Source organism: Mobula hypostoma, chromosome 6 (genome assembly GCF_963921235.1).
Source record: "Mobula hypostoma chromosome 6, sMobHyp1.1, whole genome shotgun sequence".
Lineage (NCBI taxonomy): Eukaryota > Metazoa > Chordata > Chondrichthyes > Myliobatiformes > Myliobatidae > Mobula > Mobula hypostoma.
In genome coordinates, this window is record NC_086102.1 from 92,844,090 (window position 1) to 92,869,777 (window position 25,688).

The 25,688-nt window shown below is 52.7% G+C and overlaps 1 long non-coding RNA gene across 1 annotated transcript in view; it reads right to left on the minus strand.

Annotated features, from left to right (window-relative positions):
* The window catches only part of LOC134347595 (uncharacterized), a 116,322-nt gene that overhangs the window by 2,830 nt on the left and 87,804 nt on the right, over positions 1-25,688 (minus strand). The window contains exon 2 of the long non-coding RNA XR_010018205.1: positions 7,415-7,480. This is a non-coding gene — a long non-coding RNA (uncharacterized LOC134347595). The remainder of the gene's footprint in view (positions 1-7,414; positions 7,481-25,688) is intronic.

A 25,688-nucleotide genomic window follows, 5' to 3' on the forward strand; every position in this document is an offset into this window, starting at 1 on the left:
ACTCCCTTTAAACTCACCGGGCCCTGCTTCCCACACTCCCTTTAAACTCACCGGGCCCTGTTTCCCACACTCCCTTTAAACTCACAGGGGTCCCGTTTCCCACACTCCCTTTAAACTCACAGGGGTCCCGTTTCCCACACTCCCTTTAAACTCACCGGGCCCTGCTTCCCACACTCCCTTTAAACTCACCGGGCCCTGCTTCCCACACTCCCTTTAAACTCACAAGGGTCCCATTTCCCACACTCCCTTTAAACTCACCAGGTCTCATTTCCCACACTCCCTTTAAACACACCAGGGCCCTGTTCCCACACTCCCTTTAAACTCACCAGGGTCCCGTTTCCCACACTCCCTTTAAACACACCGGGGCCCCGTTTCCCACACTCCCTTTAAACTCACCAGGGTCCTGTATACAACACTCCCTTTAAACTCACCAGGTTCCTGTTTCCCACTCTCCCTTTAAACTCACCAGGGTCCCATTTCCCACACTCCCTTTAAACTCACCAGGGTCCCATTTCCCACTCTCCCTTTAAACTCACCAGGGTCCTGTATACAACACTCCCTTTAAACTCACCAGGTTCCCGTTTCCCACACTCTCTTTAAACTCACCAGGGTCCTGTTTCCCACACTCCCTTTAAACACACCAGGTTCCCGTTTCCCACACTCCTTTTAAACTCACCAGGCCCCGTTTCCCACACTCCCTTTAAACACACTGGGGCCCCGTTTCCCACTCTCCCTTTAAACTCACTGGGGTCCCGTTTCCCACACTCCCTTTAAACACACCAGGCCCCGTTTCCCACACTCCCTTTAGACACACCAGGCCCCATTTCCCACACTCCCTTTAAACACACCGGGGCCCCGTTTCCCACACTCCCTTTAAACACACCAGGCCCAGTTTCCCACACTCCTTTAAACTCACCGGGGCCCTGTATCCAACACTCCCTTTAAACTCACCAGGGCCCATTTCCTACACTCCCTGTAAACACACCAGGCCCCGTTTCCCACACTCACTTTAAACACACCAGGCCCCGTTTCCCACACTCCCTTTAAACTCACAGGGGTCCCGTTTCCCACACTCCCTTTAAACTCACCGGGCCCTGCTTCCCACACTCCCTTTAAACTCACTGTGACCCTGTTTCCCACACTCCCTTTAAACTCACCGGGCCCTGTTTCCCACACTCCCTTTAAACTCACAGGGGTCCCGTTTCCCACACTCCCTTTAAACTCACCGGGCCCTGCTTCCCACACTCCCTTTAAACTCACCGGGCCCTGCTTCCCACACTCCCTTTAAACTCACTGTGACCCTGTTTCCCACACTCCCTTTAAACTCACCGGGCCCTGTTTCCCACACTCCCTTTAAACTCACTGTGACCCTGTTTCCCACACTCCCTTTAAACTCACCGGGCCCTGTTTCCCACACTCCCTTTAAACTCACCGGGCCCTGCTTCCCACACTCCCTTTAAACTCACTGTGACCCTGTTTCCCACACTCCCTTTAAACACACTGTGACCCTGTTTCCCACACTCCCTTTAAACTCACAGGGTCCCGTTTCCCACTCTCCCTTTAAACACACCAGGCCCCGTTTCCCACACTCCCTTTAAACTCACCGGGCCCTGTTTCCCACACTCCCTTTAAACTCACTGTGACCCTGTTTCCCACACTCCCTTTAAACTCACCGGGCCCTGTTTCCCACACTCCCTTTAAACTCACAGGGGTCCCGTTTCCCACACTCCCTTTAAACTCACCGGGCCCTGCTTCCCACACTCCCTTTAAACTCACCGGGCCCCGTTTCCCACACTCCCTTTAAACTCACTGTGACCCTGTTTCCCACACTCCCTTTAAACTCACCGGGCCCTGTTTCCCACACTCCCTTTAAACTCACTGTGACCCTGTTTCCCACACTCCCTTTAAACACACCAGGGCCCTGTTCCCACACTCCCTTTAAACTCACCAGGGTCCCATTTCCCACACTCCCTTTAAACACACCGGGGCCCCGTTTCCCACTCTCCTTTTAAACTCACCGGGGCCCTGTTTCCCACACTCCCTTTAAACTCACAGGGGTCCCGTTTCCCACACTCCCTTTAAACTCACCGGGTCCTGTTTCCCACACTCCCTTTAAACTCACCGGGCCCTGCTTCCCACACTCCCTTTAAACTCACTGTGACCCTGTTTCCCACACTCCCTTTAAACTCACCGGGCCCTGCTTCCCACACTCCCTTTAAACTCACCGGGCCCTGTTTCCCACACTCCCTTTAAACTCACAGGGGTCCCGTTTCCCACACTCCCTTTAAACTCACAGGGGTCCCGTTTCCCACACTCCCTTTAAACTCACCGGGCCCTGCTTCCCACACTCCCTTTAAACTCACAAGGGTCCCATTTCCCACACTCCCTTTAAACTCACCAGGTCTCATTTCCCACACTCCCTTTAAACACACCAGGGCCCTGTTCCCACACTCCCTTTAAACTCACCCGGGTCCCGTTTCCCACACTCCCTTTAAACACACCGGGGCCCCGTTTCCCACACTCCCTTTAAACTCACCAGGGTCCTGTATACAACACTCCCTTTAAACTCACCAGGTTCCTGTTTCCCACTCTCCCTTTAAACTCACCAGGGTCCCATTTCCCACACTCCCTTTAAACTCACCAGGGTCCCATTTCCCACTCTCCCTTTAAACTCACCAGGGTCCTGTATACAACACTCCCTTTAAACTCACCAGGTTCCCGTTTCCCACACTCTCTTTAAACTCACCAGGGTCCTGTTTCCCACACTCCCTTTAAACACACCAGGTTCCCGTTTCCCACACTCCTTTTAAACTCACCAGGCCCCGTTTCCCACACTCCCTTTAAACACACTGGGGCCCCGTTTCCCACTCTCCCTTTAAACTCACTGGGGTCCCGTTTCCCACACTCCCTTTAAACACACCAGGCCCCGTTTCCCACACTCCCTTTAGACACACCAGGCCCCATTTCCCACACTCCCTTTAAACACACCGGGGCCCCGTTTCCCACACTCCCTTTAAACACACCAGGCCCAGTTTCCCACACTCCTTTAAACTCACCGGGGCCCTGTATCCAACACTCCCTTTAAACTCACCAGGGCCCATTTCCTACACTCCCTGTAAACACACCAGGCCCCGTTTCCCACACTCTCCTAAACTCACCAGGGTCCCATTTCCCACACTCCCTTTAAACACAGCGGGTCCCTGTTTCCCACACTCACTTTAAACACACCAGGCCCCGTTTCCCACACTCCCTTTAAACTCACCAGGGTCCCATTTCCCACACTCCTTTTAAACTCACCAGGCCCCGTTTCCCACACTCCCTTTAAACTCACAGGGGTCCCGTTTCCCACTCTCCCTTTAAACTCACCGGGGCCCTGTTTCCCACACTCCATTTAAACTCACCAGGGTCCCATCTCCCACAATCCCTTTAAACACACCAGGCCCAGTTTCCCACACTCCCTTTAAACTCACCAGGGCTCTGTATACAACACTCCCTTTAAATTCACCAGGCCCCGTTTCCCACACTCCCTTTAAACTCACAGGGGTCCCGTTTCCCACTCTCCCTTTAAACTCACCGGGGCCCTGTTTCCCACACTCCATTTAAACTCACCAGGGTCCCATCTCCCACAATCCCTTTAAACACACCAGGCCCAGTTTCCCACACTCCCTTTAAACTCACCAGGGCTCTGTATACAACACTCCCTTTAAATTCACCAGGCCCCGTTTCCCACACTCCCTTTAAACTCACAGGGGTCCCGTTTCCCACTCTCCCTTTAAACTCACCGGGGCCCTGTTTCCCACACTCCATTTAAACTCACCAGGGTCCCATTTCCCACAATCCCTTTAAACTCACCAGGGTCCTGTATACAACACTCCCTTTAAACTCACCGAGCCCCGTTTCCCACACTCCCTTTAAACTCACCAGGGCCCGTTTCCCACACTCACTTTAAACACACCAGGCCCCGTTTCCCACACTCACTTTAAACACACCAGGCCCCGTTTCCCACTCTCCCTTTAAACTCACCAGGGTCCTGTTTCCCACTCTCCTTTTAAACACACTGGGGCCCCGTTTCCCACTCTCCCTTTAAACTCACTGGGGCCCCATTTCCCACACTCCCTTTAAACTCACCGGGGTCCCGTTTCCCACACTCCCTTTAAACACACCGGAGCCCCGTTTCCCACACTCCCTTTAAACTCACAGGGGTCCCGTTTCCCACACTCCCTTTAAACACACCGGGGCCCCGTTTCCCACTCTCCTTTTAAACTCACCAGGGTCCCCGTTTCCCACACTCTCTTTAAACTCACCAGGGTCCCATTTCCCACACTCCCTTTAAACTCACCAGGGTCCTGTATACAACACTCCCTTTAAACTCACCGAACCCCGTTTCCCACACTCTCTTTAAACTCACCAGGGTCCCATTTCCCACACTCCCTTTAAAGTTGAAAGTAGATTTATTATCAAAGTATGTATAGATTGTACGACCTTGAGATTTGTCTCCTTACAGGCAATCACTAAACAAAGAAATTCAATAGAACCCATAATACGAAGACTGTCCAACACCCAATGTCAGGAGCAAAATAAGAAAATAATGCAAGCAAACAGCGTTCAGAAAGAAGTCCACAAAGAGAGTCTGTCCACAGACTCTTAGTCCAGCGCAGAGCCCAGCAATGTCACGGAGCAGAGAGCTGAACCGTCATGTCCCTTGCCTCGGGCCCCGACATCCTGACCTTTCCTATCTGGCTGGCACTCATGCAAACATTGTGTCCAGTTGTTTCGATATGCTCTGAGGCCTGCACTCTGCTGCCTCGATTCCGCCTCTACATGACCTTTCCTATTCAGCCCGGCTGTTTTCAAGCACACCAGTCTCATTTCCCTCTCAATTCCTTAAGGCCTCTGTGATGAGAATACACATAGATTAAGATGTTAGCTGTCCTGTGCTGGCACCAGTGGGATCAGCAGTTGGTCTGCCACCTGTCTCCAGGAGAAAGAGAGATAAGGAAAACAATGGAGCAGCATTTGGAGATGTTAATGAAGGGAAGGAGAGCTGTCAAGATCGGCTCCCCCTTTGAACCCTGAACTGTTTGAAGTGATGGACAGGCGATACCCCAGCAGGGAGATAAAAAGGGACAGGTTCGCTAAGGCAAGACACACGAGACCCTGGAAGCGGTGCGTCTCCCACAAGTCGGTGGGAAGTTTTGGACAGCTGGTCGCGGGACCAAGCCATAGACGCACAGGGTGGAAAGGCACGATCAGCGGGAACCTGGTGTGTGTCCACCCTTGCCTGGGTGCCAGGTTCACCGCAGAAAAACAATCATATCTGGAACAGAGGGGTCACAGTCGGTGACCTCAGAAGACATCACAAAGGGCTCGCCCGAAAGCTGACTGCGAAGAATATCGAAGGTCTGTGCGGAAACCGTTTGAATATTCACTTCTTTTGCTCTCTCTCTCCTTCCCCCCACTGTCCAACTCCCACGGCAGTGATTACTGCGAACTCAATTGAACTGAACTTTGCGTCACTTTGAAACTTGTCATTTACCCCTAGACGATGATAGAGCTTGATTGATCCTATTATCTTAATTCTGTGCACATGTGTGTTTATCATTGCTGAACTGTTGCATTTATTATCCTTTTGATTAGAGTACTGTGTTGCTTGTTTCTTTAATAAAAACTTTCTTAGTTCTAGTAATCCAGACTCCAACTGAGTGATCCATTTCTGCTGGTTTGGCAACCCAGTTACGGGGTACGTATCACCTCCTACCCACAATCCCTTCAAACTCACAGCTTTATTGTGTCTTGATATAAAATTATGTTCTTTTAAAATAAAATAGTAGTACATTATTCAGATCCTCTTTCTATTTTTGGACATCCTTTGCTGGTTTCCAAAGCTTCTCAGTTCCCATATTCTTGCCATCACTGTGTGCAGTTCAGTTGTTAATCTTTTTCATTAACAGTAGTTGAAACACCTGTCAGTGGGATTTTTACTCCTCTCACTGGGGAATGCTACATAATATCATTCTAGTGGATGCTATTATTTAAATATTGGAAAAAATGCGTATAGAGTTTCCTAATCTATCTGAGCCAACTCATTGAACACAAACAGTATATGCAGATGGCCTTTAAGTTCAAATTCATTCTCTGGCAGTGAGATATTCAAACTAAACTTTAAAATCTCTTTTCTTGTGATTACTTCTCTCTGGAAGCTCCCTTTCAATGAAAATCTGAATTGGTTATATTGAACATGAGAACAGATTCCAAAATACCATGTTTCTTTTAAAAATTCATTTTCTGGTATGTGGGTCTTTCTGCCAGCATTGACAGCATTATTAACTGATTTGGGAAGATGATAATGAATCACTGAACATCTCCCCTTATCAATTGCCCACCACACCATCACAGATCTTCCTCAATATTCTCTGCACCCTTCCCTCCTTGCTCCTCATGTTAATGTTTCTTTCATTTCTAACTCTTTCTGGTTCCGTTTCTGTGGAGAAAGGAAGAGTTTAGATTTTAGATTATTTCATTGATCTAAGCTGTCCCTTTCTCCACGGATGATGCCTGATCTGCTAAGTATTTACCACCTGTTCAGGTTTTCAGATTTTCAGCAGCCACACTATCTTATTTCTGTAGGAGTCATGAGGAAACTCTTACTCTGAGTCAGCAGTTATAGGTTCACCATCCATGTACATCCATTTGGCTCATCACTCCTCCTCATCAAAACCACCAAACACACATTGCACTTCACCCAACCAGAATTACTTGGGAGAAATGCTGATCCTTGCTTCTCCAAGGAACACAAAGGTGTTTGAGGTTTGCTCATCTGCTCTGTGAAGACCCACAGTTGGCAGTGACACCCTGGTCAACCACTGGCTGTTTGGTAGACTCCCAAGTCTAAAGCTCTCAGTCCCCAGAAACAGCCTCCCTCCAAATTCCCCAGCTGAAGCCTGATATGCAAAAGGGATGTTTTTTGAGTGGACGCCAGAGGGGGCATCATCCTGACTCGTTTGGCAAGGTGAACACATCCCTGAGTGGTGACATACACAAAATGCTCAGCAGGCCAGGCAGCATCTATAGAAAAGAGTTTCATGCTGAGACCCTTCATCAGGATTGGGAAAAAATGATTAAAAAGCCTAATGAAGGGTCCCTGCCTGAAATGTCGACTATTTATTTTTTTCCATAGATGTGGCCTGGCCTGCTGAGTTCCTCCTGCACTTTTTGTGTTTAACTTTGATCTCCAGCATCTGCAGATTTTCCCTTGTCCCTGACAGTGACTTTTTCTGTCCCTTTGAATGGCGTACAAAATCAGAGCATCTATCGAAGTAACTGAACACCCGTCCATTGCCTTAAGCTTTTCAGCTGGTCAGTGCACCTACCATGACAATTTCTGAGAAGGTGTAGAACCCTGTCACTTACAAACCTTTCTCTGCTTGTTGCAGTTGAACCTCTTCACCAAATACACACTTCAGTCTAAGATCTTCCAGCACTGAAAAATAAATTTCACAATAAAGGCATGGATGTCAATGAGAATGAGGTTATGGTGTATCTTCTATATCGTAGTTCAAAGTAGAATTTATTATCTGAGTACATACATGTCACTACATACAACCCTGAAATCCTTCTTCTGTGAACGTACTTAGCAAATCTATAGAACAGTAACTGTAAACATCAGGAACTGCTAACTGTAAACAAACTGTGCAAATGCAGATATAACTAAATAGCAACAAATAGTGAGCATGAAATAAAAATATAGCAGTCCTGAAATGAGTGAAGTTATTCCCTTTTGCTCAAGAGCCTGATGATCGAGGGTAGTAACTGTTCTTGAACCTGGTGGTGTGAGTCCTGAGACTCCTGTACCTTCTACCTGATGGCAGCAGCGAGAAAAGATCCTGGCCTGAGTGGTGAGGATTTTTGATGATGGAGGCTGCTTTTCTACAGCAATGTTTCATGTAGATGTGCTCAATGGTTGGGAGGGTTTTACTCGTGATGTACTGGGCCAAATCCACTACCTTTTGTAGGATTTTCCGCTCAAAGGTATTGTTGTTCCCAAACTAGGCCATAATGCAGCCAGTCAGCACACTTTCCACCACACATCTATAGAAGTTTGCCAAGGTTTTCGATGACATGCTGAACCTCCGCAGACTCCTGAGGAAGTAAAGGCCCTGTCGTGGTTTCTTCGCAATTATATTTATATGATGGGTCCAGGACAGGTCCTCTGAGAAAGTGACACCCAGGAATTTAAAGCTACTGACTCTCTCCACCTCTGATCTTCTGATGATTACTGGCTCATGGACCTCTGGTTACCCTCTCCTGAGGTCTACAATCAGTTCCTTGGTCTAATTGACATTGAGTGAGAGGTTGTGTAATGACACCACTCATCTAAGTTTTCAATATCCCTCCTGTATGCTGATTCATCACCCCTTTGATACAGCCCACAACAGTGTGTTGGAGCTGTACTTAGCCACACAGTCATAGGTGTAAAGTAGTAAAGCAGGGGGCTAAGTACACATCCCTGTGGTGCTCCTGTGCTGATGGAGATTGTGGAGGAGATGTTTTTTTCCATTCTGAACTGACTGGGGTCTGCAAGTGAGGAAATCCAGGATCCAATTGCTCAAGTGGATATTGTCCCATATCTTGGAATTTACTGGTCAGTTTTGAGGAGATGATGGTATTAAATGCTGAGCTGTAATCGATAAAGAACATCCTGACGTATGCATCTTTGTTGTCCAGATGTTCCAGGGTTGTGTGAAGAGCCAATGAGATAGCATCTGCTGTAGACCTGTTGCTTCGGTTGGCAAATTGGAGTGGATCCAAGTCACCACTCAGACAGGAGCTGATATGCTTCAACACCAGCCTCTCAAAACACTTCATTATAGTGGATGTAAGTGCCAACGGGTGATAGTCATTGAGACAGGTTGCCACGCTCTTCTTGGGCACCGGTACGATTGAAGCCTGCTTGAAGTAGGTGTGTAACACACACTATTAGAGCGATAGGTTGAAGATGCCCATGAAGACACCAGCCAGTTGGTCAGCACAGATCGTCAGTACTCAGTCAGGTACTCTGTCCAGACTGGATGCTTTCCTTGGATTCACTCTGTTGAAGGCAGCCCACATGTCATAGTATAAAAGTTACCATTGTCAGTTCTGAATCTTCGTCATGGGGATCTGCAGTCCTCAGACACAGTAACTCTTAAAATCATCACAGGCTTGACACCTCATGGAATAATCACAAGGAACAGGAAATAAAGACTGCAAGGCTCCATGTTATATTGAGAAAACAAGCAACTAAAAGCCCCAAACCAAACTAATTTTTCGCAGCTTTAAGGATGTAGCTGTGGTTCAGTGAGTGCACTAGAAATTGCTTGTATTGTAGTGATGGGGAGAGATCGGATGATTCTGATGACACCACCGTTGTTGGGAAAGTTTCAGATGGCAACGAGGAGATGTATGGGAGTGAGACAAAATGGCTGCTGGAGTGGTGTTGCAACATCAGCAACACAAGGAACTGATTGTGAACTTCAGGAAGGGGAAATTGGGAAAAGACACCAATCCTCCTCGAGAGTCAGCAGTGGAAAGGGTGAGCAGTGTTAAGTTTCTGGGTGTCAGCATTGACAAGGATCTGTCCTGGGCCCAGCAACATTGACGCAATCAGGATGAAGGCACGCCAGAGGCTATACTTCACTAGAGTTTGGGGAGTAACATTTCTACAGATGTAGAGTGGAGAACATTCTGATTGGTTGCATCACTGTCTGATATGGATGCTCAATATGCAGGGTTGAAAGAGCCTGCTGAGGATTGCAGATTCAGACAGCTCCATCCAGGGCAGGATCCTCCCTATTATCAAGGGCATTCGCAAGCAAGCTGGCACCCATCACTGAGGACCCTCACCGTCTGGGATATGCCCTCTTCTCATTACTACTGTCAGGGAGGGGTGCAGGAGTCCAATGCCCTACACTCAACCTTTTAGGAGCAGTGCCATCAGATCTCTGAGCAGTCTATGAACCCATGGACACCATTTCACCATTCCTCTTTTTAGATTAGATTAGATTAGATTCAACTTTATTGTCATTGTGCTGAGTACAGAGACAAAGCCAATGAAATGCAGCCAGCATCTAACCAGAAATGCAAAGAATAGTGTTATTTACAAAATAACCGCAAAGAGCAAATGCTACAGCACACAAATATAAAAGTACTGAGACAGTACAATACAGATGCAATGCTGCTTAGTGCTGTGGTGTGAGGTTCAGCAGGGTCACAGTCTCAGGGAAGAAGCTCTTCCTGTGCCTGCTGGTGTGGGAGCGGAGGCTCCTGTAGCGCCTACCGGATGGGAAGAGAGTAAAAAGTCCATGGTTAGGGTGAGATGCATCCTTGATAATGCTCTTCTCCCTGCCCAGGCAGCATTTATGGGAGATGTTCTCAATGGTGGGCAATTGGGTGCTGATAATCTGACTTTATACTACTTATTTATTTTTTAGTAACTTATAGTAATTTTTAATGCCTTGTACTATAATGCTTCCATAAAACAACAAATTTCACAACATATGTGAGTGATAATAAACCCAGTTCTGAGTTTGATTCTGCAGGGTAGTGTCACCAGTAATTTACATAACTGCCTCCCAATTTCCCAACTCTGAGACTCGGGTGTCAGGCTGATGAAGGCTGGTGGGTCAAAAGCATCCATCACCTCTCTATTTACCTGTGGATGCCTCCATCACCACCTATTTACCTGTGGATGCCTCCATCACCTCCCTATTTACCTGTGGATGCCTCCATCACCACCTATTTACCTGTGGATGCCTCCATCACCTCCCTATTTACCTGTGGATGCCTCCATCACCACCTATTTACCTGTGGATGCCTCCATCACTTCCCTATTTACCTGTGGATGCCTCCATCACCACTTATTTACCTGTGGATGCCTCCATCACCACCTATTTACCTGTGGATGCCTCCATCACCTCCCTATTTACCTGTGGATGCCTCCATCACCACCTATTTACCTGTGGATGCCTCCATCACCTCCCTATTTACCTGTGGATGCCTCCATCACCTCCCTATTTACCTGTGGATGCCTCCATCACCACCTATTTACCTGTGGATGCCTCCATCACCACCTATTTACCTGTGGATGCCTCCATCACCACCTATTTACCTGTGGATGCCTCCATCACCTCCCTATTTACCTGTGGATGCCTCCATCACCACTTATTTACCTGTGGATGCCTCCATCACCACCTATTTACCTGTGGATGCCTCCATCACCTCCCTATTTACCTGTGGATGCCTCCATCACCTCCCTATTTACCTGTGGATGCCTCCATCACCACCTATTTACCTGTGGATGCCTCCATCACCTCCCTATTTACCTGTGGATGCCTCCATCACCTCCCTATTTACCTGTGGATGCCTCCATCACCACCTATTTACCTGTGGATGCTCCTTTGAATGAACTATGCAGCTGCACTCCGAGGTCACTCTGTTCCATAGGGCCTTACCATTCACGGTATGTCACATTTATCTGGATTGAAAGCCATTTGCCAATGCTGAGCCCACAAACTTGGCTGGTCAAGATCCCCCTGGAATTTTTCATAGCATTCCCCTCAGTACCTATAACCACAGCTATTTTAGAAAATCCACAAACTTACTTAACATGCTTTGTGCATTACAAACAATGTAGATCCCAGCACCGTTCCCTATGGCACACCACTAGACACGGGCCTCGAGTTTGAGAAATTACCCTTGACCATCAGCCTCTATTTCCTACCACTCCACAGAAATGAACCCAATCCACTGTCCACCGTTGGATCCTGTGCGATCTAACCTTCCAGACTAGCCTGCCAGGAAGGACCTTGTCAAAGGCCTTGTTAAAATCTATATAGACAGTATCCACTTCTCATGGATAAAGCAATTCTGATTGTCCTGAATCAGACCATGTCTCTCCAAATGTTTCCCTCAGAATCCCCTCCAGCAATTTAGCCACAGGTCTGTACTCTCCTGGATTGTTTTTGCCCCCTTTTAAACAACGGTGCCACATAATTCACTCTCTGGTCCTCTGGAACCTCACCTTTGGCAAACGTCTGTGTAAGGGCCTCCACAATTTCTTCTTCAGCTTCCCACAAGGCCTGAGATGGCATCAGGTTCTGGCTCTGGGGATTTGTTCTCTTTAAGGCCTCCAGTGCCTCCTCCCTGCTAATTTGCATATGGTCCAAGACAACACTGTTCATTTTGCCCATTTCCATAACTTCCATCGTCTTCTTCACAGTAAAGCTGAAGAGGAATATTCATTAAAAATCTCACCCATTTCCTTTGGTTCAATATACAGCCATTCAAGCTGGTCTCAGAGGGTATTCGCTCCCTAGCCACCCTTTTACTCAAAATAAGTCTTTGGATCTCTTGGGATTTAGCTTCACCTTGTCTGCTAGATCCTTCCCATATCCTCCTTTTGACCTTGTAACTTCTCTCTTAAGTGAACTCCTACACTTCTTGCGATCATCAAGAGATTCACAAGTTCTCAATTGTTTATGCACAGTACATACTCCTTCTTTTTCTTACCCAGAGCCTCACATCTCTGGCCAACCAGCGTTCACTAAACCTGCCAGCCCTGCCCTTCACCCCAACTGAAACATGCAAACCCTCAACACTTGACATCGAGTCTCAAGATGGCGCTGGTGAGACAGGGCAACATTTTGCAGGCAGCAAAAAAATTACGAACTACTCTATTTAACATACTTTTCCTGGACTATGATCACTGAAATCCATAGCCAGCAATTTACTTTTAGGGGTTGTGCTTTTGAACTGCATGTATGACCTGGTTTTTGCAGTATGCTGAAGGATAGGCAAATTGGGCTCTGAAGAACGCAGGTACCGCCATGGCAGCCATTGCTGGGGTGGCCCAGAAGCTAGATTAAAGCAGCAGGGGCTCGGCCTCAGAGCGGAAATGAACCAACATTCAGCCGATTTAAGAACCAAGTCAGATCAAAGAGACCAGGGTGTCTAGACCGAGAATAAAGGAATAACCAGTATTCAGCTCACTTCACCATGAGCTTTATGCACCTCAGTGCTCAACTGACTCTGTAACTGGGGCCTGCAGCCATCAACACTCCCTCAGTGCTGAACTGACTCTGTAGCTGGGGCCTGCAGCCATCGACACTCCCTCAATGCTGAACTGACTCTGTAACTGGGGCCTGAAGCCATCAACACTCCCTCAGTGCTGAACTGACTCTGTAGCTGGGGCCTGCAGCCATCGACAGTCCGTCAGTGTTGAACTGACTCTGTAGCTGGGGCCTGCAGCCATCGACAGTCCGTCAGTGTTGAACTGACACTGCAGCTGGGGCCTGCAGCCATCGGCACTCCCTCAGTGCTGAACTGACTCTGCAACAGGGGCCTGCAGCCATCAGCACACCCTCAGTGCTGAACTGACTCTGTAGCTGGGGCCTGCAGCCATCAACACTGCCTCAGTGCTGAACTGCACTGCAGCTGGGGCCTGCAGCCATCGACACACCTTCAGTGCTAAACTGCCTCTGTAGCTGGGGCCTGCAGCCATCGACACTCACTCAGTGTTGAACTGACGCTGTAGCTGGGGCCTGCAGCCATCGACAGTCCCTCAGTGCTGAACTGACGCTGTAGCTGGGGCCTGCAGCCATCGACACTCTCTCAGTGTTGAACTGACGCTGTAGCTGGGGCCTGCAGCCATCAACACTCCCTCAGTGCTGAACTGAATCTGTAGCTGGGGCCTGCAGCCATCGACAGTCCCTCAGTGCTGAACTGACGCTGTAGCTGGGGCCTGCAGCCATCGACACTCTCTCAGTGTTGAACTGAATCTGTAGTTGGGGCCTGCAGCCATTGGCACTCCCTCAGTGCTGAACTGACTCTGTAACTGGGGCCTGCAGCCATCAACACTCCCTCAGTGCTGAACTGACTCTGTAGCTGGGGCCTGCAGCCATCGACACACCTTCAGTGCTAAACTGCCTCTGTAGCTGGGGCCTGCAGCCATCAACACTCCCTCAGTGTTGAACTGACGCTGTAGCTGGGGCCTGCAGCCATCGACACACCTTCAGTGCTAAACTGCCTCTGTAGCTGGGGCCTGCAGCCATCGACACTCCCTCAGTGTTGAACTGACGCTGTAGCTGGGGCCTGCAGCCATCGACAGTCCCTCAGTGCTGAACTGACTCTGTAGCTGGGGCCTGCAGCCATCGACAGTCCCTCAGTGTTGAACTGACGCTGTAGCTGGGGCCTGCAGCCATCAACAGTCCCTCAGTGCTGAACTGACTCTGTAACTGGGGCCTGAAGCCATCGGCACTCCCTCAGTGCTGAACTGACTCTGTAACTGGGGACTGCAGCCATCAGCACTCACCTTAGTGCTGAACTGAGTCTATAGCTGGTTGCTGCAGCCATCAGCACTGACCTTACTGCTGATCTGACTCTAGCTGGGGCCTGCAGCCATCAACACTCCCTCAGTGCTGAACTGACTCTGTAGCTGGGGCCTGCAGCCATCAGCAGTCACCTCAGTGCTGAACTGACTCTAGCTGGGGCCTGCAGCCATCAACACTCCCTTAGTGCTGAACTGACTCTGTAACAGGGGTCTGCAGCATCAACACTCCTTTAGTGCTGAACTGACTCTGTAGCTGGGGCCTGCAGCCATCGACACTCCCTCAGTGCTGAACTGACTCTGTAGCTGGGGCCTGCAGCCATCGACACTCCCTCAGTGCTAAACTGACTCTGTCGCTGGGGCCTGCAGCCATCGACACTCGCTCAGTGCTGAACTGACTCTGTAACTGGGGCCTGCAGCCATCAACACTCCCTCAGTGCTGAACTCACTGTGTAGTTGGGGCCTGCAGCCATCGACACTCCCTCAGTGCTGAATGGACCCTGTAGCTGGGGCCTGTAGCCATCGACAGTCCGTCAGTGTTGAACTGACACTGTAGCTGGGGCCTGCAGCCATCGGCACTCCCTCAGTGCTGAACTGACTCTGTAGCTGGGGCCTGCAGCATCGACACTTCCTCAGTGCTGAACTGACTCTGTAGCTGGGGCCTGCAGCCATCGACACTCCCTCAGTGCTGAACTGATTCTGCAGCTGGGGCCTGCAGTCATCAGTACTCCCTCAGTGCTGAACTGACTCTGCAGCTGGGTCCTGCAGCCATTGACACTCGCTCAGTGCTGAATGGACCCTGTAGCTGGGGCCTGCAGTCATCAACACACCCTCAGTGCTGAACTGACTCTGTAGCTGGGGCCTGCAGCCATCGACAGTCCGTCAGTGTTGAACTGACACTGTAGCTGGGGCCTGCAGCCATCGGCACTCCCTCAGTGCTGAACTGACTCTGCAACAGGGGCCTGCAGCCGTCTGCACACCCTCAGTGCTGAACTGACTCTGTAGCTGGGGCCTGCAGCCATCAACACTCCCTCAGTGCTAAACTGCCTCTGTAGCTGGGGCCTGCAGCCATCGACACTCCCTCAGTGTTGAACTGACGCTGTAGCTGGGGCCTGCAGCCATCGACAGTCCCTCAGTGCTGAACTGACGCTGTAGCTGGGGCCTGCAGCCATCGACACTGTCTCAGTGTTGAACTGACGCTGTAGCTGGGGCCTGCAGCCATCAACACTCCCTCAGTGCTGAACTGACTCTGTAGCTGGGGCCTGCAGCCATCGACAGTCCCTCAGTGCTGAACTGACGCTGTAGCTGGGGCCTGCAGCCATCGACACTCTCTCAGTGTTGAACTGACTCTGTAGCTGGGGCCTGAAGCCATCGGCACTCCCTCAGTGATGAACTGACTCTGTAAATGGGGCCTGCAGCCATCAACACTCCCTCAGTGCTGAACTGACTCTGTAGCTGTGGCCTGCAGCCATCAACACTCCCTCAGTGTTGAACTGACGCTGTAGCTGGGGCCTGCAGCCATCGACACACCTTCAGTGCTAAACTGCCTCGGTAGCTGGGGCCTGCAGCCATCGACACTCCCTCAGTGTTGAACTGACGCTGTAGCTGGGGCCTGCAGCCATTGACAGTCCCTCAGTGCTGAACTGACGCTGTAGCTGGGGCCTGCAGCCATCGACACTCCCTCAGTGTTGAACTGACACTGTAGCTGGGGCCTGCAGCCATCGGCACTCCCTCAGTGCTGAACTGACTCTGCAACAGGGGCCTGCAGCCATCTGCACACCCTCAGTGCTGAACTGACTCTGTAGCTGGGGCCTGCAGCCATCAACACTCCCTCAGTGCTAAACTGCCTCTGTAGCTGGGGCCTGCAGCCATCGACACTCCCTCAGTGTTGAACTGACGCTGTAGCTGGGGCCTGCAGCCATCGACACTCTCTCAGTGTTGAACTGACGCTGTAGCTGGGGCCTGCAGCCATCAACACTCCCTCAGTGCTGAACTGACTCTGTAGCTGGGGCCTGCAGCCATCGACAGTCCCTCAGTGCTGAACTGACGCTGTAGCTGGGGCCTGCAGCCATCGACACTCTCTCAGTGTTGAACTGACTCTGTAGCTGGGGCCTGAAGCCATCGGCACTCCCTCAGTGCTGAACTGACTCTGTAACTGGGGCCTGCAGCCATCAACACTCCCTCAGTGCTGAACTGACTCTGTAGCTGTGGCCTGCAGCCATCAACACTCCCTCAGTGTTGAACTGACGCTGTAGCTGGGGCCTGCAGCCATCGACACACCTTCAGTGCAAAACTGCCTCGGTAGTTGGGGCCTGCAGCCATCGACACTCCCTCAGTGTTGAACTGACGCTGTAGCTGGGGCCTGCAGCCATTGACAGTCCCTCAGTGCTGAACTGACGCTGTAGCTGGGGCCTGCAGCCATCGACACTCCCTCAGTGTTGAACTGACGCTGTAGCTGGGGCCTGCAGCCATGGACACTCCCTCAGTGCTGAACTGACTCTGTAACTGGGGCCTGAAGCCATCGGCACTCCCTCAGTGCTGAACTGACTCTGTAGCTGGGGCCTGCAGCCATCGACAGTCCCTCAGTGCTGAACTGACTCTGTAACTGGGGCCTGAAGCCATCGGCACTCCCTCAGTGCTGAACTGACTCTGTAACTGGGGCCTGCAGCCATCAACACTCCCTCAGTGCTGAACTGACTCTGCAGCTGGGGCCTGCAGCCATCGACAGTCCGTCAGTGTTGAACTGACACTGCAGCTGGGGCCTGCAGCCATCGGCACTCCCTCAGTGCTGAACTGACTCTGCAACAGGGGCCTGCAGCCATCAACACTCCCTCAGTGCTGAACTGACTCTGTAACAGGGGTCTGCAGCATCGACACTCCCTCAGTGCTGAACTGAGTCTGTAGCTGGTTACTGCAGCCATCAGCACTGACCTTACTGCTGATCTGACTCTAGCTGGGGCCTGCATCCATCAGCACTCACCTTAGTGCTGAACTGACTCTGTAGCTGAGGCCTGCAGCCATTGGCACTCCCTCAGTGCTGAACTGACTCTGTAGCTGGGGCCTGCAGCCATCAGCAGTCACCTCAGTGCTGAACTGACTCTAGCTGGGGCCTGCAGCCATCAACACTCCCTTAGTGCTGAACTGACTCTGTAACAGGGGTCTGCAGCATCAACACTCCTTTAGTGCTGAACTGACTCTGTAGCTGGGGCCTGCAGCCATCGACACTCCCTCAGTGCTAAACTGACTCTGTAGCTGGGGCCTGCAGCCATCGACACTCGCTCGGTGCTGAACTGACTCTGTAACTGGGGCCTGCAGCCATCAACACTCCCTCAGTGCTGAACTCACTGTGTAGTTGGGGCCTACAGCCATCGACACTCCCTCAGTGCTGAATGGACCCTGTAGCTGGGGCCTGAAGTCATCAACACACCCTCAGTGCTGAACTGACTCTGTAGCTGTGGCCTGCAGCCATCAACACTCCCTCAGTGTTGAACTGATTCTGTAGCTGGGGCCTGCAGCCATCGACACACCTTCAGTGCTAAACTGCCTCGGTAGCTGGGGCCTGCAGCCATCGACACTCCCTCAGTGTTGAACTGACGCTGCAGCTGGGGCCTGCAGCCATTGACAGTCCCTCAGTGCTGAACTGACGCTGTAGCTGGGGCCTGCAGCCATCGACACTCCCTCAGTGTTGAACTGACGCTGTAGCTGGGGCCTGCAGCCATCGACAGTCCCTCAGTGCTGAACTGACTCTGTAACTGGGGCCTGAAGCCATCGGCACTCCCTCAGTGCTGAACTGACTCTGTAGCTGGGGCCTGCAGCCATCGACAGTCCCTCAGTGCTGAACTGACTCTGTAACTGGGGCCTGAAGCCATCGGCACTCCCTCAGTGCTGAACTGACTCTGTAACTGGGGCCTGCAGCCATCAACACTCCCTCAGTGCTGAACTGACTCTGTAGCTGGGGCCTGCAGCCATCGACAGTCCGTCAGTGTTGAACTGACACTGCAGCTGGGGCCTGCAGCCATCGGCACTCCCTCAGTGCTGAACTGACTCTGCAACAGGGGCCTGCAGCCATCAAACTCCCTCAGTGCTGAACTGACTCTGTAACAGGGGCCTGCAGCATCGATACTCCCTCAGTGCTGAACTGAGTCTGTAGCTGGTTACTGCAGCCATCAGTACTGACCTTACTGCTGATCTGACTCTAGCTGGGGCCTGCATCCATCAGCACTCACCTTAGTGCTGAACTGACTCTGTAGCTGAGGCCTGCAGCCATTGGCACTCCCTCAGTGCTGAACTGACTCTGTAGCTGGGGCCTGCAGCCATCAGCAGTCACCTCAGTGCTGAACTGACTCTAGCTGGGGCCTGCAGCCATCAACACTCCCTTAGTGCTGAACTGACTCTGTAACAGGGGTCTGCAGCCAACGATACTCCCTCAGTGCTGAACTGACTCTGTTGCTGGGGCCTGAAGCCATCGACACTCCCTCAGTTCTGAACTGACTCTGTAGCTGGGGCCTGCAGCCATGGACACTCCCTCAGTGCTGAACTGACTCTGTAGCTGGGGCTGGCAGCCATCGACACTCCCTCAGTGCTGAACTGACTCTGCAGCTGGGGCCTGCAGCCATCGACACTCTGTCAGTGCTGAACTGACTCTGCAGCTGGGGCCTGTAGCCATCAGTACTCACTTTAGTGCTGAACTGACTCTGTAACTGTGGCCTGCAGGCATCAGCCATCACCTTAGTGCTGAACTGACTCTGTAGCTGTGGCCTGCAGCCATCGATACTCCCTCAGTGCTGAACTGACTCTGTTGCTGGGGCCTGTACCCATCGACACTCCCTCAGTGCTGAACTGACTCTGTAGCTGGGGCCTGTAGTCAACGACACACCCTCAGCGCTGAACTGACTCTGTTGATGGGCCCTGCAGCGATCGACACTCCCTCAGTGCTGAACTGACTCTGCAGCTGGGGCCTGAAGCCATCGACACTCCCTGAGTGCTGAACTGACTCTGTAGCTGTGGCCTACAGTCATCGATATTCCCTCAGTGCTGAACTGACTCTGTAGCTGGGGCCTGCAGCCATTGATACTCCATCAGTGCTGAACTGACTCTGTAGCTGGGGCCTGCAGTCATCGACACTCCCTCAGTGCTGAACTGACTCTGTAGCTGGGGCCTGAAGCCATTGACACTCCCTCAGTGCTGAAGTGACTCTGTAGCTGGGGCCTGTAGTCATCGACATTCCCTTCGTGCTGAACTGACTCTGTAGCTGGGGCCTGCAGCCATCGACACTCCCTCAGGGCTGACCTGACTCTGTAGATGGCGCCTGCAGGTATCAACACTCCCTCAGTGCTGAACTGACTCCGTAGCTGGGACCTGCAGCGATCGACACTCCCTCAGTGCTGAACTGACTCTGTAGCTGGGGCCTGCAGCGATCGACACTCCCTCAGTGCTGAACTGACTCCGTAGCTGGGACCTGCAGCGATCGACACTCCCTCAGTGCTGAACTGACTCTGTAACTGGGGCCTGCAGCCATCAACACTCCCTCAGTGCTGAACTGACTCTGTAGCTGGGGACTGCAGCCATCAGCACTCACCTTAGTGCTGAATTGACTCTGCAGCAGGGGCCTGCAGCCATCGACACTCCCTCAGTGCTGAACTGAGTCTGTAGCTGGTTGCTGCAGCCATCAGCACTGACCTTACTGCTGATCTGACTCTAGCTGGGGCCTGCAGCCATCAGCAGTCACCTCAGTGCTGAACTGACTCTAGCTGGGGCCTGCAGCCATCAACACTCCCTTAGTGCTGAACTGACTCTGTAACAGGGGTCTGCAGCATCAACACTCCTTTAGTGCTGAACTGACTCTGTAGCTGGGGCCTGCAGCCATCGACACTCCCTCAGTGCTGAACTGACTCTGTAACTGGGGCCTGCAGCCATCGACACTCCCTCAGTGCTGAACTGACTCTGTAGCTGGGGCCTGCAGCCATCGACACTCCCTCAGTGCTAAACTGACTCTGTCGCTGGGGCCTGCAGCCATCGACACTCGCTCAGTGCTGAACTGACTCTGTAACTGGGGCCTGCAGCCATCAACACTCCCTCAGTGCTGAACTCACTGTGTAGTTGGGGCCTGCAGCCATCGACACTCCCTCAGTGCTGAATGGACCCTGTAGCTGGGGACTGTAGCCATCGACAGTCCGTCAGTGTTGAACTGACACTGTAGCTGGGGCCTGCAGCCATCGGCACTCCCTCAGTGCTGAACTGACTCTGTAGCTGGGGCCTGCAGCATCGACACTTCCTCAGTGCTGAACTGACTCTGTAGCTGGGGCCTGCAGCCATCGACACTCCCTCAGTGCTGAACTGATTCTGCAGCTGGGGCCTGCAGTCATCAGTACTCCCTCAGTGCTGAACTGACTCTGCAGCTGGGTCCTGCAGCCATTGACACTCGCTCAGTGCTGAATGGACCCTGTAGCTGGGGCCTGCAGTCATCAACACACCCTCAGTGCTGAACTGACTCTGTAGCTGGGGCCTGCAGCCATCGACAGTCCCTCAGTGTTGAACTGACACTGTAGCTGGGGCCTGCAGCCATCGGCACTCCCTCAGTGCTGAACTGACTCTGCAACAGGGGCCTGCAGCCGTCTGCACACCCTCAGTGCTGAACTGACTCTGTAGCTGGGGCCTGCAGCCATCAACACTCCCTCAGTGCTAAACTGCCTCTGTAGCTGGGGCCTGCAGCCATCGACACTCCCTCAGTGTTGAACTGACGCTGTAGCTGGGGCCTGCAGCCATCGACAGTCCCTCAGTGCTGAACTGACGCTGTAGCTGGGGCCTGCAGCCATCGACACTGTCTCAGTGTTGATCTGACGCTGTAGCTGGGGCCTGCAGCCATCAACACTCCCTCAGTGCTGAACTGACTCTGTAGCTGGGGCCTGCAGCCATCGACAGTCCCTCAGTGCTGAACTGACGCTGTAGCTGGGGCCTGCAGCCATCGACACTCTCTCAGTGTTGAAGTGACTCTGTAGCTGGGGCCTGAAGCCATCGGCACTCCCTCAGTGATGAACTGACTCTGTAAATGGGGCCTGCAGCCATCAACACTCCCTCAGTGCTGAACTGACTCTGTAGCTGTGGCCTGCAGCCATCAACACTCCCTCAGTGTTGAACTGACGCTGTAGCTGGGGCCTGCAGCCATCGACACACCTTCAGTGCTAAACTGCCTCGGTAGCTGGGGCCTGCAGCCATCGACACTCCCTCAGTGTTGAACTGACGCTGTAGCTGGGGCCTGCAGCCATTGACAGTCCCTCAGTGCTGAACTGACGCTGTAGCTGGGGCCTGCAGCCATCGACACTCCCTCAGTGTTGAACTGACACTGTAGCTGGGGCCTGCAGCCATCGGCACTCCCTCAGTGCTGAACTGACTCTGCAACAGGGGCCTGCAGCCATCTGCACACCCTCAGTGCTGAACTGACTCTGTAGCTGGGGCCTGCAGCCATCGACACTCCCTCAGTGTTGAACTGACGCTGTAGCTGGGGCCTGCAGCCATCGACACTCTCTCAGTGTTGAACTGACGCTGTAGCTGGGGCCTGCAGCCATCAACACCCCCTCAGTGCTGAACTGACTCTGTAGCTGGGGCCTGCAGCCATCGACAGTCCCTCAGTGCTGAACTGACGCTGTAGCTGGGGCCTGCAGCCATCGACACTCTCTCAGTGTTGAACTGACTCTGTAGCTGGGGCCTGAAGCCATCGGCACTCCCTCAGTGCTGAACTGACTCTGTAACTGGGGCCTGCAGCCATCAACACTCCCTCAGTGCTGAACTGACTCTGTAGCTGTGGCCTGCAGCCATCAACACTCCCTCAGTGTTGAACTGACGCTGTAGCTGGGGCCTGCAGCCATCGACACACCTTCAGTGCAAAACTGCCTCGGTAGTTGGGGCCTGCAGCCATCGACACTCCCTCAGTGTTGAACTGACGCTGTAGCTGGGGCCTGCAGCCATTGACAGTCCCTCAGTGCTGAACTGACGCTGTAGCTGGGGCCTGCAGCCATCGACACTCCCTCAGTGTTGAACTGACGCTGTAGCTGGGGCCTGCAGCCATGGACACTCCCTCAGTGCTGAACTGACTCTGTAACTGGGGCCTGAAGCCATCAGCACTCCCTCAGTGCTGAACTGACTCTGTAGCTGGGGCCTGCAGCCATCGACAGTCCCTCAGTGCTGAACTGACTCTGTAGCTGTGGCCTGCAGCCATCAACACTCCCTCAGTGTTGAACTGACGCTGTAGCTGGGGCCTGCAGCCATCGACACACCTTCAGTGCAAAACTGCCTCGGTAGTTGGGGCCTGCAGCCATCGACACTCCCTCAGTGTTGAACTGACGCTGTAGCTGGGGCCTGCAGCCATTGACAGTCCCTCAGTGCTGAACTGACGCTGTAGCTGGGGCCTGCAGCCATCGACACTCCCTCAGTGTTGAACTGACGCTGTAGCTGGGGCCTGCAGCCATGGACACTCCCTCAGTGCTGAACTGACTCTGTAACTGGGGCCTGAAGCCATCAGCACTCCCTCAGTGCTGAACTGACTCTGTAGCTGGGGCCTGCAGCCATCGACAGTCCCTCAGTGCTGAACTGACTCTGTAACTGGGGCCTGAAGCCATCGGCACTCCCTCAGTGCTGAACTGACTCTGTAACTGGGGCCTGCAGCCATCAACACTCCCTCAGTGCTGAACTGACTCTGCAGCTGGGGCCTGCAGCCATCGACAGTCCGTCAGTGTTGAACTGACACTGCAGCTGGGGCCTGCAGCCATCGGCACTCCCTCAGTGCTGAACTGACTCTGCAACAGGGGCCTGCAGCCATCAACACTCCCTCAGTGCTGAACTGACTCTGTAACAGGGGTCTGCAGCATCGACACTCCCTCAGTGCTGAACTGAGTCTGTAGCTGGTTACTGCAGCCATCAGCACTGACCTTACTGCTGATCTGACTCTAGCTGGGGCCTGCATCCATCAGCACTCACCTCAGTGCTGAACTGACTCTGTAGCTGAGGCCTGCAGCCATTGGCACTCCCTCAGTGCTGAACTGACTCTGTAGCTGGGGCCTGCAGCCATCAGCAGTCACCTCAGTGCTGAACTGACTCTAGCTGGGGCCTGCAGCCATCAACACTCCCTTAGTGCTGAACTGACTCTGTAACAGGGGTCTGCAGCATCAACACTCCTTTAGTGCTGAACTGACTCTGTAGCTGGGGCCTGCAGCCATCGACACTCCCTCAGTGCTAAACTGACTCTGTAGCTGGGGCCTGCAGCCATCGACACTCGCTCGGTGCTGAACTGACTCTGTAGCTGGGGCCTGCAGCCATCAACACTCCCTCAGTGCTGAACTCACTGTGTAGCTGGGGCCTGTAGCCATCCACAGTCCGTCAGTGTTGAACTGACACTGTAGCTGGGGCCTGCAGCCATCGGCACTCCCTCAGTGCTGAACTGACTCTGCAGCTGGGGCCTGCAGCCATCGACACTCCCTCAGTGCTGAACTGACTCTGTAGATGGGGACTGCAGCCATCAGTACTCACTGTAGTGCTGAACGGACTCTGTAGCTGTGGACTGCAGGCATCAGCCATCACTTTAGTGCTGAACTGACTCTGTAGCTGTGGCCTGCAGCCATCGACACTCCCTCAGTGCTGAACTGACTCTGTAGCTGGGGCCTGAAGCCATTGACACTCCCTCAGTGCTGAAGTGACTCTGTAGCTGGGGCCTGTAGTCATCGACATTCCCTTCGTGCTGAACTGACTCTGTAGCTGGGGCCTGCAGCCATCGACACTCCCTCAGGGCTGACCTGACTCTGTAGATGGCGCCTGCAGGTATCAACACTCCCTCAGTGCTGAACTGACTCCGTAGCTGGGACCTGCAGCGATCGACACTCCCTCAGTGCTGAACTGACTCTGTAGCTGGGGCCTGCAGCGATCGACACTCCCTCAGTGCTGAACTGACTCCGTAGCTGGGACCTGCAGCGATCGACACTCCCTCAGTGCTGAACTGACTCTGTAGCTGGGGCCTGCAGCCATCGATACTCCCTCAGTGCTGAACTGACCCTGTACCTGGGGACCTGCAGCCATCAGTACTCACTTTAGTGCTGAACGGACTCTGTAGCTGTGGCCTGCAGGCATCAGCCATCACCTTAGTGCTGAACTGACTCTGTAGCTGGGGCCTGAAGCCATCGACACTCCCTCAGTGCTGAACTGACTCTGTAGCTGGGTCCTGCAGTCATCGACACTCCCTCAGTGCTGAAATGATTCTGTAGCTGGGGCGTGCAGCCATCAGCACTCATCTTAGTGGTGAACTGACTCTGTAGCTGGGGCCTGTAGTCATCGACACACCCTCAGCGCTGAACTGACTCTGTAGATGGGCCCTGCAGCGATCGACAGTCCCTCAGTGCTGAACTGACTCTGTAGCTGGGGCCTGAAGCCGTCGACACTCCCTCAGTGCTGAACTGACTCTGTAGCTGGGGCCTGTAGTCATCGACACTCCCTCAGTGCTGAACTGACTCTGTACCTGGGGACTGCAGCCATCAGTACTCACTGTAGTGCTGAACGTACTCTGTAGCTTTGGCCTGCAGGCATCAGCCATCACCTTAGTGCTTAACTGACTCTGTAGCTGTGGCCTGCAGTCATCAACACTCCCATAGTGCTGAACTGACTCTGTTGCTGGGGCCTGCAGCCAACGATACTCCCTCAGTGCTGAACTGACTCTGTAGCTGGGGCCTGAAGCCATCGACACTCCCTCAGTTCTGAACTGACTCTGTAGCTGGGGCCTGTAGTCATCGACATTCCCTTAGTGCTGAACTGACTCTGTAGCTGGGGCCTGCAGCCATCGACACTCCCTCAGTGCTGAACTGACTCTGTAGCTGGGGCCTGCAGTCATCGACACTCCCTCAGTGCTGAACTGACTCTGTAGCTGGGGCCTGAAGCCATCGACACTCCCTCAGTGCTGAACTGACTCTGTAGCTGTGGCCTGCAGCCATCGACTCTCCCTCAGTGCTGAACTGACTCTGTAGCTGGGGCCTGTAGCCATCGACACTCCCTCAGTGCTGAACTGACTCTGTAGCTGGGGCCTGCAGCCATCGACACTCCCTCAGTGCTGAACTGACTCTGTAGCTGTGGCCTGCAGCCATCGACTCTCCCTCAGTGCTGAACTGACTCTGTAGTTGGGGCCTGTAGCCATCGACACTCCCTCAGTGCTGAACTGACTCTGTAGCTGGGGCCTGCAGTCATCGACACTCCCTCAGTGCTGAACTGACTCTGTAGCTGGGGCCTGAAGCCATCGACACTCCCTCAGTGCTGAACTGACTCTGTAGCTGGGGCCTGCAGCCATCGACAC